A 16,690-nucleotide genomic window follows, 5' to 3' on the forward strand; every position below is an offset into this window, starting at 1 on the left:
AGGACCTAGAGTTCTGTATTTTCCTCCTCTCGATGAGTCACTGCTGCTGACACTGAGACATTGTGCAGACTTAGTGTCTTTATGAAGATTAAGGAGTCTTATGAAATGCAATTAGGATGAATTTATACTTGTCAATTTGCAATTACATCCAGAACAAACTTTACGTTAACAGCAAAATTAGAATCTAGTGATAGAGAAATACGCTTTGCCAGGTTGTATCTGTCCAGTTCGTTTCCCTATAGCAGTGGGCAGAGATTCAGAAGACGGCATTCCTTTCTGATTTCAGCAGTAATCAGTTTATGCCCCGAAGCAGAAAACAGGAGCTTGCAGCCAGGCACTGGGGCTGTCTCCAAAAATACAGGGATATCTGGCTCATACCGCTACTGAATCAGATGCCTCGCACCGGCTCCATTGAAGAGTGCTTCTGGATAATCCTGTAAGCAAGCCAAAGAAGTTTGAGCAGGAGGAGTTTGGGAAAGGCAGAACAAACTCCGCTTTACCGTTCATTAGATGAGAAAAGGAACATGTTAATAGACGGGTTGAGGTCTGGGTACTAACCTTCAGAATGCTCTGCTGAGGCAAGGACAGACACGCGGTCCACCCATAGATTTCTTCTAAATTGATCTTCAATAACTAGACTAAGATTTATTTTTGCTATTTGACAGTACTTTTTGTACCTCAGTCAACTACCTCTTAACATTCATCTTACTTTATTTTCTTTGGAAGGCATAGCTAAAAAGCATATCTATTTAGCATCAGTATGAGGTACTGCTGCTTTTACTGCCGCTTCCTCTACATTTTGACTTGATTATATTTACCACTCAGGCAAAAAAGCCGCACGGGTTTCTTTAGACTTTCCTTTCAGGAAAGGTTCTCCCCAGAAAGCTCTAGCTTGGCTGTTCTGCTGTGTTTCTGCAGGACATACTGCTACAGGATTGCCAATGCCTACAGCCATGCCTCTGCCACAGAAGAGCTGTGCAGGCAAAAGACAATACTACTTCAGTTCTCCGAAGTAAGTGATGCAATACTAAAAGAAGCATTCAAAACACTCCGTTTTGTCCGATACTTTTAACCATACAGAAATAATGAATGCCAACTACTACGCCCAGCACACTGTTTTAAGGTAAACTCTTTAATTACAACTTTTCATCAGGAGCTCTGCACTACACCTTAATTAAGCAGTGAAAAGCACATGCGTGCAGTAAAATACAAGGCATTTTGCACATCCAGATTTCTGCTATTTCACTTATGGGGAAAATACTCGATGTTTCCACATGGGTATATGTTCACCATTACTGCAAATTAGATGTAAAAAACGCACGTGAAACGAGCCACCCAGGCTGGGGACAGGCAGAAGGGAAGCGCTGGCTGCAGGCAGAGAGCTCGCTCAGGAGCGGGAGCTCTGAGCAGCCCCTTGGAGAAGGCTCTCACTGCAGGTCGGTGACCCAGCAGATGACCTGAACCAAGAGCAGGGCAGTCAGTCAGCTGGAAACGCGTATGAGGAAGCCTCTTAAACTGTTTAATTGATATCAAAAACGACATTCAAAGAAAAGCAGTAGAAAAGCATTTCAGGACTGTTCAGAGAAAGTTTTAATTAGACATGGTCTGGAATTTGCCAAAACAAACTCATTAGTCTGTTGGCCGTGACAATTGGCTACAGTGTGAAACCCACCGCTTTGAGTCCCTGTTCTGCCACTGTCCCATCTCCAAGGCAAAGGCCTGGCCCACGGCCTGCTCTGTGGCCAGCTCTGTCCTAATGCCTGTGTCCCATCTTGTGCAAATAGTCGTGATTCAGAAATTAGAATCTTGGCAATACAAAGACTTACCCATAGTTACACCGCTCCAAAAGGCACAGCTTATGGAAGCCTCCCCCAGAACTAGACAAGCTCTCGGCTGTAAAGGCTGTCATTCAGTATAATGGGAGAACCACTGTTTCTGGAGACAACACAGCTCTTAATATTTCAGGGCATTTGCTGCATTCAGTAAATACATCCTGTATTTTCTTACTCTTCCAAAAAAGGTTTTGAGAAGTCTTACTGTCATCCCAATGAACAATAGGAAGAGAAAAGAAAGAAATCCCTAAAGTTTTGCAGAATGAAAGAGTGTTTCTGTGACCAGCTTTTCATATACCCTGTTAGTGGTTATACACATGCAGGAGCCTCTTGTTGGCTCACACTCATGTGCATAAGGAGGCTATTACAACTGCTTAAAGGCTACAGACAGTATTAAATAAGAATGAAAGATACTTCTGAACTTATCTAAACAAGCCTGATCATATTACATGAACTAATTAGTTTCAATTGTAATGCCTCCAACATCTTTGGATCAAACCCAAGTTCTTTCCCACACAGACATTTCAACCATGTTTGATGTATCTAGAAAGAGTTGACAGCGATACCAGTCTCTCATTTCACTCCGAAAAAGCTAAGGCAAACAGATCTTTAGTTTCTTCATTATCTTGCAGTAGTTTATAGTCTATTCTGATCTTCCCCAAAGACACTATAATATTTAGATAGAGCTTGTACCAAGTATGCAAAACATGTTTCTGTTAAATTGTCTGTTTACTGAGAGAAACTTAGAGTGTGCTCATCTCCAAACACTCAGTTTTACATTCTTATCTATTACATTTTAAGCGTTTCTATACTCTGTTCCACCACTTCACAATTCAAATTTACCAGGTACAACCTTTACGGTCTTTTTCTGTGGATTTTATGGAGCGGCCAGAGTGCTGCTTGAATTTCTACAACACTAGGATTTGTTTCACACTGGTTATAAACAGTTGAATATCACCTGTGCACCAAAATATTTACTGTTGCCTACTGATCTGTGTAGCCTGAGATACATGTTTGCAAACCTGTATAGGAATGCACAAAAATTTCCTACAGAAGCAGTGCGAGTTACTTGAAACATTTCAAGAGAATGTTCTTTTTTTTTCTATTTTGCCTTACAGTACTCTCTTGTCACAGTATACTTGGAAAAATAATCAAAGTGATGCACAATGGAAAATACATTTATTCTAGCATGCAAGACATTTTTAATTCTTTTACTGTCTGACACATCAAACAAGATAAATTAAATACATGTCAAGCATCAGCAGAAGAAAGCACAAGTGATGAACACAGAAGAGGAGGATAGAAAAAGCACTGGGGTTTCAAGGATGTGGTTGTGGGTTTTCAGACACAATGCTATGAATTTAGTAAGCCAAGAACTCTATGCATACTCAGAAATGCTTCAGTAATAATCCCTTTGCTGAATCCTGTACAAGGTAACTCGTCTTTGGCCAAACCTTTCAATGCCATACCATGCAGAATAAAGCGTCGTTTAGAGGTCAGCTCTGTTTACATCAAGAGTTTGAGAAAGCCTTCTCTAATGAGAGAGCATTTTCTCGCCACACCTTGTTTGGAGGAACGCCATGGGTAAGCAGAGCTATTTAGTTCCGCTGCCCTTCGTATCTGGGGCAAACAAAAGCCAAGTGTTACAGATGTTTCCCAACCCTGTTTGGAAATGGAAAAGTAACTTCTTTTTCAAGGTCATATATTAAGGATAGTTTTACAAACTGAGTTCTAATAGTTACTCAGAACCAGGCACATCGTCCTGCTGTATACATCAGAATTCCTGGGAAGTAACGGATGTGGGAAAACAGCCCTCTCCAAAAAAAACACAAACCCAAACCCATGCTCCTGTCATATTTAAAACCTATTTGCCCGCTCTTAAAAGGAATCCTTCCGAATGATGCATGAGCACATTGACTGACAGCATAACCAGCGCGCCTCTGGATGTTGGTGCAGTATTTAATACTGTCTGAGGCTTATACACAGGAGTCAAGGAGAAAGCAAACGTCTGATTTCTAGTGTACAGTAATATTTGTCCTATTTAGAAGAAGGTGTATGCATAAAAAAATAATATTGTAGAGAAATTAATAGGAAAGTTGAAATTTCCCAACCCAAGTGATTTTCTAACCTAACCCTGGCATCTATCCTGTAACAGATATATGTTTCTAGTTGTTAAAAAAATCTCGAGCTTTACAGTTTGGCTTCGTGTTTAGGCTTTTATTTCCTGGAAAGTTCTGCTGTGGACAGAGAAATCTTTATATCTGTGTAAGCTGGATATGATACCAGGATAAATTACTAGAAATCACAAACTATAATTTTTTTTTTTAAAAAAAAATATATTTGGAGCCTTACCTGTTAGTAAGAATTACAATAAAATTAAAATGCAAATAAGAGCGAAAATTTCATAATACAAAACCTGCCTTCATTTTCTCATTAGAATGAGAAAGAGACAGAAGAAGAGAACTTCTGGATTGTGCAACAAGGGACAGGTTACTTCCCCCTAATTTAAACACACAATTTTAAATTGCATTTTTAAAATTTTAACATGCAATTTAAAATCATGTGTTTTAAGACAGGGAGCACTAATGTTATTCTCAAAGTACTGAATTAGCTTAAGCAGAAAGTCCATTAAAATGCAGGTGATTGTCTAGCCAGGGAAAGCAAGATATACAAGGTAACAGAAGGAAAAAGGAGACAGAAGGAGAAGTTGCACTATAATAGGATTTTATACTTCTATTATCCAAGGTAATCCACCCTCACCACTCAAATGGCAAGGACAGTCAAAATGAAGTCTGTTTTGACATTACCATATGTTATTCAGCTACTGCAGGCAGTCATAAATTATGGTCCTTATAAATGCTATACACAAGGAAAGATTTTAACTGTCAGGACCATATTAGAAGCAGTCACGAACACATCTCAAACTCTGAAGGATTCTTCCATAGGGCTTAAGACTATTAGAGAGCTATTGAAGATCTCAGGAAAAACTACCAGATTTCTGAGTTATACTAATTTATAAAATTTCCTTTACAAGTTCTAAGCAAGAAATTATCTATGCATTTGTTTCTAAGCATCCACGTCTTCGTAAGATCAAGATTGTTACAGACGTACATGAAACCCCAGACGGATCCGGAATTCTTTTCCTAGAGTAAACAGAAAACCTCCTTGCTGCCCTGAAAGAGGAAGGCTGGTTTTCTCTCCCATCCCTACTGCTTTCCTAGTCCCAAACACATTCAGCTACTGCTCGCCTGAGGGCTGCCTGGTGCTTGTCTGCTGATGGAAGCAGTGACGGGGAGATTCAGAGCATGCTGTTTGCCAGGTGACAGCTGACTCAGCCTACCTCGCCTTCAGGCAACCCCAAGAGGTGGGTGCAGAGGGGAAGAGAGGGGTGGGATCACAGGAAGGAACAAATGAGAACAAGCAAGTCGCAAGACCTCCCTCCATCAATAAGCAGAGAACTGTTAATCCAGTGCACCTCCACCATCAAATTATAGCCTTGTTTAATACCGAACTTTGGCTTTCTCCTCTTACGTGTTGACGAAACTTGTATCCTATTATATCCTCTTTTATCATGTGTACATATCAAACTGGAGATTAATAAATGCAAATAACCTTGTCTTCTCTCAGTTTCTGAATGGTTAACCACACTTTATCTTTCTCATCTAGGACATTGTACTGCTGAAGTTGTTACCATGGACTTTCAACACAAGCCGTAATTTTGGCAACTAGGAATTGTACTGCAGCATTTATATTAAACTTCAGCAATGGAATTAACACAAAACCATCATTCTTCATTTATCAGCAATACCTGTATTTCTGCTTATTTCTATCTGAAGTTCTGGCTTTGTGCTCTTTCCAAATAAGAGCCTTTCCAGCCCTTTCTCTTTTGGCTTCATCAGGTTAATTCTCCATTGATGTTGTTCTGCGAAGGGGCACATGAGACAGGAGTGAGACTTTCCTGGCTGTTTTTGTTGCAACTGCATTCACCAGGAAAGCCTACTACCCATAAGCACTCTGAGTTCATCTCTCAAGAAGGATTAGTTTCTCCTCTCAACTAAAAAAAAAAAACCAACCATGAGTGTAAGAAGAAATGACCACCTTACTCCTGCTTTGAACTTCAAGGCTCAGTCTCCGACAAATATATGGAAAGTAGAAGTCTGACTTATTAAAAAAAAATAAAAAAAAAGCAAAACCGAAACCACACACACAAACAAGCAAAGAGTCTTTTCCTATTTCTCTACAAAAACACTCTCTTGCCAACACTTCACTGTTTAAATATACGGTTCGTGCTGTAACCTCGCTGAGTCAGACACGCTGCCACTGCCACAACCTCAGCTGCTTGGCAAACTGTGCAGTGAGGTTAGACAAGCTTTGAGATTCCAGAAATTTTGCCAAGAAACAAGCAAGGGCACCTTAATAAAGGGCATCCCCATGCCTGACAGGAGGTACATCCTCCTAGTGCTTTTATATGGGTTGTCTCAGAACCCATATTCTTCACATTCTTTTTTTTTTTAAGTTTATCTCTCATCTTTAACTTATGTTTGTTTTTAAGGATTCAGTATAATCTGTACACCATGGAAGCTCTTCCAGACTGTGTATGTTGCTATAGAAACAGATCATTTCACTTTACACAGCTCTTGTAGTCAAATTGGGTAAATGCAGAAATCAACAACTGCAAAGCTGCACTGATTACTCTTTTCAAGTTCCTTTTGAGCATACCAAATTTTAAGATAAATTACTCAGCCAGACATTTGGCAACTGAAGGCAAAAATCAGATCTGAAGACAACTTTATTTACATTTAAGATGCCCATTAAACTACAGCACATATTCACTTGATACTGAAATCTGCTTCTCCTGAGGATATTACCAGTTCCGGAGAGATTTCTCTCTAGACAATCTCGCAGGACAAGGTTATGTTTTGCACTTATTAAAGAAAAATTCACAGTATTTCAGTAACAGTATACAATACATAAGCATGAGAACAAATAGCCCGTTTTCAGATCAGTAAAGAGAGAGCAAGTGAACGCACGTATACGTGAGTCACACGCGATGCCTTGCAGCGCGGCACAGCAGCACAAACCCTGTCGCTGGCTCCGAGCGAGCTCCAGGCCATAAAGCTACTTCCACATACACCTGGGTTACACTTACAATGAAGAACATATTCTTGGGCAGTAAAAAAAGTTTTAATTAAGTCATGCAATATCCCTATGAATAAAGGAAACAAATGAGATTCAGAATATTAGATTCTGTGTTTAAAGAGTTCAGGGTTTTTTTGTTGTTTGAGTTTTGAAAAACCCAAGGATAGGACTGCTTGTATAAAGCTAGAATGAGAGAATATACTTTTCTCTCAACTTCTTAATGCTCAATATATTTGATCACTCCAAATTAAAATTAGGTGAGGAAAAGGAACTTCAGGAGGAGAACCATTTCAATTATTAAATCACATGCTGTAATAAGAGCTACATGGACTGACCACAAGAAAAAAAAGGCAAAATTATATTCCTGTTGTTGTTAACAAAAAAATCATCACATGATGCTGTTCATATATAGTAAGTACAGTATTGACATTTAAACTGGGGGGAGGGGAGGGAGAATTGCTGTCATTATTCCATGGCCAGAACATTACAAAAACCTGAAATTCCACAGAACACTTCACAATCTACAAGCAAGTCACTTCGGGGAGTTTCACGATACTAAAGGTTATAGACATTGTCTCATCAATCAGATCTACAAAGTCAGGGTTAAAACCTGTAACTGAAACCCACCCACAAATACAAAGGCTATGTTTCTCTAACACAGCACACAGGCAATAACCACCCTCACATGCTTGAGGTTTTATGTTATTAAAGGTATATCTAGATAACACGGTGGTATATTTTGGCTAAACGAACTGAGTATTTTTCCATAGTACAAGCGTTATTCTCATGTTCATGAGCAGGCCACTGGGGATCTTCTGTAAAATGCCTCCCTATTGTCATTTACTTGCCCGATTCCTGACAACTGTCCTGAGCGAAGGCATGAGAAACCTCAGGAACATTCCACCTGCACTTCATTGCTCACCCTTCCGAAAGGGCCTGCAGCTACGAGAAAGGAGACTGTAATATTTACATCAGAATAATCAGAAGGTGGAGAAGAGCCAACAATTGCTTTCAGGCACAAAACAGCAGCTGCCCATTTCTTTTGCCTTCCCTTTTATATCAGTGACCTGATGAGCGGGGATGGGGCCGCAGATGGAGCGGGGATGGTCCGTGCTGGGGAATGCCAGGCTCAGCCCTAAGCGCCTCACACCCAGTCTCAGGGTTGCCTCACGCAGCGCAGAAAGCCCTGGGGGCAACTGCAGCAGGGCAAGGTGAACATCGCCAAAACCTACAGCGCAAGATGTGGGAGCGGGAGGTCAGGCTGGATTTATCAGAGTTTGGAGAAAATGAAAGGGAAAAAAAATAAATATTTAAGAGTGACATTCTGAAAGGATACTGAAGTTTGCAATAAACTAAGGAGAAAGAAAGGGAAAAAAGTAAAGGAAGGTGCTGAAATAAAACACTGGCAACCTGAGATAGTGAAAAGTACCCCAAGAAAAATATGTATAGGAACTATCTCAGACATTTGATTGAATTAAAGATGGACATTCTTGCATGAGTAAATTTTTGACAGAAATAGTGTTTATGTCTGTTTGAATCCAAAATCAGGTTTTGCTACCTGCAGAAACCACAAGGCTTGAATTTTTGATGCTTGAATAAGAAGTGAATCTGTGACTGCATTTTAAATTTTAGTTATGCTGCAGATACTCAGGATCTTCCGCAGCACTGACTAATTCACTTTCACTTCAGTGTAACACATGTATTCTTTCTTGCACATTACTGTATTACTCTTCATCCTCGAGAGCTGCATTAAAGATATGACTCACTTAACGAGCTGTTTCTCACATTTTAGTAATTTTCTAGTAGTTCAGGTTTTAATTGTATGCTGATAACTCACAGGCAAAAAAAATAAAGTTTTGCACAACCAGATGCAGTGTAAACATTTGAACTCTCACCCTGCTCCTCAACAGGTCCTATCATTGCAGGCTGGGCAAGCTCTTGGCTGCGTGGAACTGACGGTATGCATCTGCTCAGACTGGCCCTCAAGAGAAGCTGTGCTATAGCCAGCAGAAACTTCCACAGTACTTTAAGAATCTTCTGCCGAAGACAACCCTAACATACTTTCCTCTGTTTGTCCTGTGGGAAACATCTTTCGTTATTTTGCAGCTCTGTTTTTCCCCAATGCTTTCTGTAAATAAAAAAAAACCCATGTGATTCATGATTCATTTTTGTCTGAGAATCTCTGCACATGTCACCATGTTAAAAAAAAAAAAAGCAACACTCTGTGCCAAGCTGTGAAGTATCCTGCATTGCCAACGTGCTTTTGTTATTTGGTTACTTAAACTACATACTATTTTTCAAATCCAAAAATGAAATATTTGCAAGTCACAGAGGGCTTTAAAATCTAACCCTAAGACAGTGATAAGTGAAAGTCTATTGCTATTAGTGAAGGAAACAGTTGTTTGTTTGGGTTTTATGTAGTTCCCAGAAATCCAACAGGAACACTTGACACTGATTCTAGCTCTGGAATGGAGGAGTCTTGAAGAAGCAATATCTGAGCCAATTTAATTGGCTTGAATTCTTTACAAATCTGGCTTAAGGTGGGTGAACTACTCAGTCAATACAGTATTTTGGGAGGCTGCACATTTTATTCTCAAAACATGAGTTTTAAGCAATGACATTTCATTTCTCTTGGAAGACAGCAGAAAAACAAATCTGAGAATTAAGCCTCCTACATGGCCAGAGACCAGCAGCAGAATGCACGAAGCAGTTGTATGAACTTCTTCTCTGCTTCTGCCAATGAATGCCATGTTCACCTTGAGAACTGCCTCCCAAGACTGCTTGTTATCAAACAATTTATTCAGACTGATAAGAAAAGTAAAAGTGTACACATTTTATAGGAATACTCTCTTTGTGGATCTATATAAACAACAGGAACTAGTTATGAGCTGGAGAGATCTCACATAGTCAGGCTTGGTCACCTCCCATGTGAAATGAACTCCAGTCACCGCACAAACAGTAATAGCGTCGGTTCCCTTTAATGATCCCGTCAGTATACATATGTACAAGACTCTCCTTGTTCTACTTTCTAAATTCAGGGTGCCTGTGGAGATGAAAGATGTTTTTTCGTTAACTGCCACTGGAATCTCTCTCCTCGGTAACACGTAATTAAGCCTACCAAAAATAGCTATAGACTTACTAGCAGCATATTGAAATGCAAACCTTAAACAAAGCACTTACCCCTGAGCAACCCAAAATAAGGAAAGTATGGAGAAAGGAATCTCTGCCTGCCCAAATCGTTAACATCTGCTCTCCAAAATTCAAGAAGAATATCAGAATATAAAAATCAAATTTGGGCATACGTTGGCTATGTAATCACTTCAACTTAAAAAAGCTTAAAAGCGATTTCCCATAGGTTGAACTCAAAACAAAGTATCAAATGTTTGTGGCCCATGTATGCACAGAATAATTAGGTCACACAATGTTAACGAAGCCCCATACAGTTGAATTCTGTGGTAGTTAGCAGAGCTGTACATGCTTTCCCAAAGGCTACAGAAACAGCCTTAGTTTCTTTAAAGATCAACACACATCCAAATCCTGACATCATTAGAGCACAGCGACCCTTTCAAGAACTGCTGTCACAAATCTTTTTAGCTTTACAGAAGCTGACCTACATCATTAGAAGAAAAGATTGTTTCTAACAGGGGAATCCAATACATGCTTTTTTTCTACTGAGAAACATTTGCTATTCTCATTCACTATGAAGATAAGATAAACAGTTAGTCCGGGAATCTTCTGAATTTTAACTGTGTTTTAAGACATCGCTAATTAGAACCTAAGAAACACACTAAAAATACCCAGACATGCAGCTGACATCTCCCTGATTCAACGTGGGAACCTTCTGTGCTAACTTAGCAGCAGTGACTAACACAACTGCTTTCAATGCGTGCTCTTCCATGAACACTGTCATGTACAAGAACTATTTTTTCCTAAATAAGATCAATAACTAAGAGGAGTCGACCCTCACTGCCTCCCCTCCCAAAACCAGATAATTGCTAGGTCTTTCAGAAATTCAGTGAGCAGAGCAAACATCCAAGACTTAATCTATTTGGAAAGCAATAGATTCAAGTTGCTGGGAAAAGAATTCTTCTGAGGTCCATCAACCGTAAGTGATTCTTTTTAAGCAAAATCCTTCTTGCATTTCCAGGCTTCTGGTGAGAGTCTATGTTTTAGCTCTGGCTAACAGAAAACGAAAGAAGCAATATCCCAAGAAGTAAATTTAAAAAACCATAAAATTTCAGGAACACTACCAGGTCAGAAAGAATGGAACATTTTACTCTGTGCATCATAAAACACGTTAGTTTAACTGTTACTTCAGATTAAACTGAAGTATGATCTCAACACTTACGAGGTTTTTCTGGACACAGGATTCATATGCCTGTTCAATTAATCAATTGAATATTATTTAATTATATTCAGCTTTCTCTAGCTACAACTAGCTACACTCACAGAAAATAGCTAAAAATCTCCATCTAGAGAAAATTCTGGAGGAATCAAAACACAAGTAAACTATCCCCTTTCATTTCTGACAAGGTAAGACTTGTTAAAATGGTATGACACTATTTTTCTGATTTTTAACACGTGAAGGGAAACTGAAGAACACACCAACTTGTTCAACAATTTTCAGACACTCAAATATGTAGTTAGAGCAAAAAGATAAGTTAGAAAAAGAATTAATTACAATCTACTGGGCAAAACTATTTAAGGCAAAGCAAGGTACCACTCCAATAGGAAAAGGTGCCTAATAATCTCATGAAAATTTTGTTAGCTAAACAAATAATAGATTTAGAAACAAAAGTAGTCTTAGAAAAGAACTAAATAGGAATAGATGATATCAAGTATATGTGACAAAAGAGTAGTAATACAGTCTACTTATTTTAAAAGTTGTAATTCAATAACCTTGTATATAAGTAAACATGAATTATGGTATAGAAAATTCCAGAAAGAGCATTTTATGTGTATTTGAATAGACCAAGGTGATATGCAACCTGATCCTTCAGTTTTAAAAATTTCTGATTCTCTCACGACAAGGAGAACTATGGTTTCCTACTACACCCAAACATCAGAGCAGTAGAGCATCATGCAAGTGGTACTCAAAATCAAAACATACCAATTTGAAATCTTTGGCTTTAGAGCTGAGAAAAAACCCAAAAAACCCCACTTCAAGCTCCTTTATTAATCCTTTACTTAATTTTGAAATTAATTGTTTACCCACAGGTTGCTTCTTTTTACTGGATTTCATCATGCAGTTCTCAGCCTTTGGAACACAGAATTTTTACAAAATAAACAAGTGTTTAAGAACTAGAGGCAAGCTAAATTCACGGACAGCAGTGTTCATTGCTATGTGCCTCCATCTATACAGTAGCTCAGCTCACACATTACCCAGGGTCATGTCACTGCTGGAAAAGAATAACAATACCCCTTCAATTTAGAGAAACTCTGGCAATTAGGAATCACTTTTTTCAGTTTTAGTACCAGAAAAAATGATATATGGAATTCTTTCTCCACAGCGGCATACTGGCATTCGAACAGGTTAACCTTAAGACTGGACAGCGATTCACCCTCCCTAGTTCCACACAAGTGCTGTTACCAGGACAACCGCAGGTCTTGTTGCAGTAGGTGTATTTCTCTCCCAGCGAAACCTTGCTCCCTCCTCTTCATCATCTACTGCCTTCTTTAAGATAATTCTAAACATGCAAAGCAATACTCCTTTTACCATGTCCTCGAGGAAGACAGTAGGCCTGCAATAAATACATAATTTGTCCTGAAATGCATATTCAGCTCTTCCTTTTTTAATTTCAACTCATCATTTTGCTAAGCCCACCAATCACCTACTTGAATTAAATTCCTATCTGTCCACACCATTTGATACCATTTCCTTCATAAAACACTAACAAGATTTGATGAAATGCTCCGATTTTAGAACATTGTGCCAGGTAATTAACATCTGCTTTAAGACCTCCATTCTCTGAAAGTGTTCCCCTTCACTGAAGGGTTTCAGATAGGTTGTGTCTGAGACTTTGTAACTGCTACTGATTCATAGAAAAGTCTAGGTTGGAAGGGACCCCTGGAGGTCATCTGGTATAATTTTTCATTGAAAACAAGGCCTTAAATTCTGTTTTGTGGGGCCCTGTCAAGTCTTAAATATTCCCAGCATGGGAGATTCTGAATGTATTCCAGTCTTTAATAGCTCTTATGGTGAAGGTGTTTGGGTTTTGTTCTTCTATCCAGACAAGTTTCCCCTGAAGCTGATTGCGTCCATTGCCTCTTGTTCTGTCACCTTGTGAACAGAGCACCTCCACCTTCTGTACAACTTCTGAGTATTGGAAGACTAATCAGATCCCCTCTCTTCTCTAGGCTGAGCAAACCCTGTTCCTCAGTTTCTTGCAGCCTTTCCCTACATGACATATTCTAGCTGTCTTGGCTGCCTTCTGCTAGACTCCCTCCAGCTTTTCAATGCATCTTATGAACTGAGGAAAACTGGACGCAATATTCCAGATGTGCTCTAAAAAGCACCAGGCAGAGCAGAATAATTACATCACCAATTTGCTGGCTAAACACCTGTTGGCACAGCCCAAGACACAGCCTGCCTTCATCGCTGCAGGGACACGCTGCTGTTCCTGTCTAGCTTGTGATCCACTGTGACACCCAGGTCCTTTGCAGCAGGGCTACACCTAGTCAGGCAGAATCCTGCCCACACTGCTGGCTTGGATTATTGTCCCAGGTGCAGGGCTTTATATTTATCTTTGTTGAACTCCATGCACTTGTCAGACCCATCTTCCAAGTCACGGAAATATCTCTCAGCGATGATTTTCGTTCTGACACATCTATTCCTTTTCCAGTCTGGAGTCAGCTGTAAAGCGCGTGGTGCTGCACGCAGCCCAGCCAGCTGGGTGGTTTATTGAATGAGACCGGACTCAGCTTTGCCCCCTGAAGAACCGTACGTGTGCCCAGCTGCCAGGTCAGCCCTGAGCCGCTACCACCTTTTGAGCTTGGCAGTTCAGGCAGTTTTCCACCTCTGCTCCAGCCATCTCTTACCAGTTTGTCAACCAGGATTTTGTGGCAGCCAAAGTGAATTTATCCATTCATGATATACATGAAATATACAAAACATTTATGGATTACTACTTAAGTCCATTCTATATCATACTTCTAATAAATCAACTAAGAGATTAACGTGATTTGTAATAATGAGGCAGCCAGCTTGCCCTTACCCATGCCCCCACATTGAAACTGTTTTCTTACATAGCTGTATTAACTATGCATCATAAAATACACAACCATAAGCAAACCAACAAGGCAGCTTGCAAGGCTGTGGCAAAATATGCTCATTGACTGAATTTTTGCAAGAGTTTTGAACCTTTAAGTAAAAGGAAACAGAAACACCTTTTTAACAGAAATTAAAATTCAACTTCCTCTTTTCTATTTATCCAGTTACGAGTGCACTGCAGTTTGAAAAAGTTTGCAGAACACAGCATCTTAAAGATTACGTTACTAAAAGAGACCAAAAGAAAAATACCACAAGAAAGATCTAGCTTATAACTGCTGCTCTGCAAAGCAGTTCAAATCCTCTGAGATTGGTCTAAATAAGGAAAACAAAGCCTTATGGAACTAAATGCAGAATAAGAAAGTAAATATAATCACTAGTCAGGTGAACTGCAGACATTTCAGACACATCTACTTAGGCACTTCAAGGAACAGCGTTTGTGATAAATTAAATGAAATATTAACCTTATAGGACTGACCAGCTACAAGAAAATGCCCTTTTAAATGATTTTAATTTCCATTACAGATATCAAAGTCCATGTGAAATGCAGAAAAGCACAGTCATTTCTACATCAGTATACAAAACAACTCACACATTCTCAGTTTTCACAAACATGATGCATTACTGCCCTGCCACGACATTATAAACTATAATCAATATTAAAAGCTTCAATTTTCACAGAATATGAATTCCATTGATTGTATCTCCCACCATAACAATTTCAAATAAATCACCTTAAGTAATAGGAGAGAAGCTAGGATTCCACTGATAATATAATACAAGTGAATACTTTCATAAACAAGGAACTACAATGACAATTTGCCCTTTCATCTATGGAAAGAGCCTGCTTAACAGAGCCTCCACTTGGATTAGAACCCAGAACGGATAAAGAACATAAATCAGGACTGAGGGACAAAGCATTTCCTCCTGATTAAGATGAACCTTTTTATGAAAATGAAGTAAGTTGTATTAAAGTGATACTTTGAAGACATGGTCATTAATTAATTGCGTATCAGTCATTTTCTACATCAACTCCTTCATTCATCTTTATGCTATTTTTCAGTCCTGCCACCTTGCTCTCTTTCCTTTCCTGCTTCAGGACATAAAGGGCCTTACCCAGCATAGCCAGGTAAAGGAAAGTAGCAGTACAAACTACTTGTTTAGTAGCAAAATTGCAAACCAGGATTGTAGGAGATAAACTCTTTGTGCTTTCACACAGCCCACACAAGCATTAGCTTAAAATATCACTGTAATGTATTTTTCAGTGTCACTTGCTGTTTATTCTGCTTAATGATCCTTTTTTAGTGTGTGCTCAGAATTTCAATACTGTTTCAGTAATAGATGATTATGAGAATATGCAGTTTAGTGGCTACAATTATTAGTCTAATAAATATTGTACTGTATTGAAGCTATAACTGCCTTGCTTATGAACAGATTCAAAGCTATTAGCATATTAGTAATTATTTAGGCAGTTAAATACACTTGAACATTTGAAGCTGTTGGACAGTAAACTCCCTCCGACACACAAATTGTACTAGCAAACTACAAGATCTCACTCAGTTTCACAGACTACTATGTAATGAGATGTTGCTAAGCTATAGTTAACAGCTGATCAACTAAAATACATAGAAATACCAAAGAAGCACTCCAGAATAATGGTGAGCACTCAGAACCGCAAACCATCAGACCCTTAACCTATCACACTTGACTTGACACAACTTATTAACATCTACCCATATCATAGGAAAAACTGATTCATTAACGCTACAGTGAATCATGCAATTACAAAGAGAAATACTCACAAAATGGAATTAAAAGTAAGGATGATAAGGAAACAGCCTATTACAGTCACTGCCCCTGAAAACATTATTACCATTGAAATTACTTGTTTCTGAAGTCACCTTCAGCTGGTGTTTCATCACTTGCCTCACTGCTTCCAATGAACAGAACCATTGACAAGCAGCATCTGGTATTGCTCGGGGTTAATGCCGCTGGGAATACGGCTGGAGTTCTGTTACCTTTCCAGAGCCAGGACTGTTAATAATGCAGGAAGGCAGAGCTGAAATAGGAAGCACTGCACTGGGGATAACCTATGGCTCCTATTTGTTCCATCTAAGAATGGCACAAGGGAACACCCTTATCGCTGTTCGGTATCTGCACAGAGGGGGGGAACCCATAAAAACACGGCTTTATCTTATCACTCCTACCCAGATAGAGACACTAAGGTGCAACTTCCCTGAAAGCTTTAAGGTGTGATACTAGTTTAAAGCATTCAGTAAGAACGACGACAGCGCTACTGATCACTTCTGCAAAACAGCGGCTCCCAGCTCCCACAGGATTTCAGCTGGCAATGTGTGATACGTGGTCTCATATAGAGGTCAGTTCTCTGTAGCTCAGAAGTTGCTGGGGACAAAATAACTACTTGGCCTAGAGTGAAACAGCCTGCAGTACA

This window comes from Falco biarmicus, chromosome 4, assembly GCF_023638135.1.
Source record: "Falco biarmicus isolate bFalBia1 chromosome 4, bFalBia1.pri, whole genome shotgun sequence".
NCBI classification, from domain to species: Eukaryota; Metazoa; Chordata; class Aves; order Falconiformes; family Falconidae; genus Falco; species Falco biarmicus.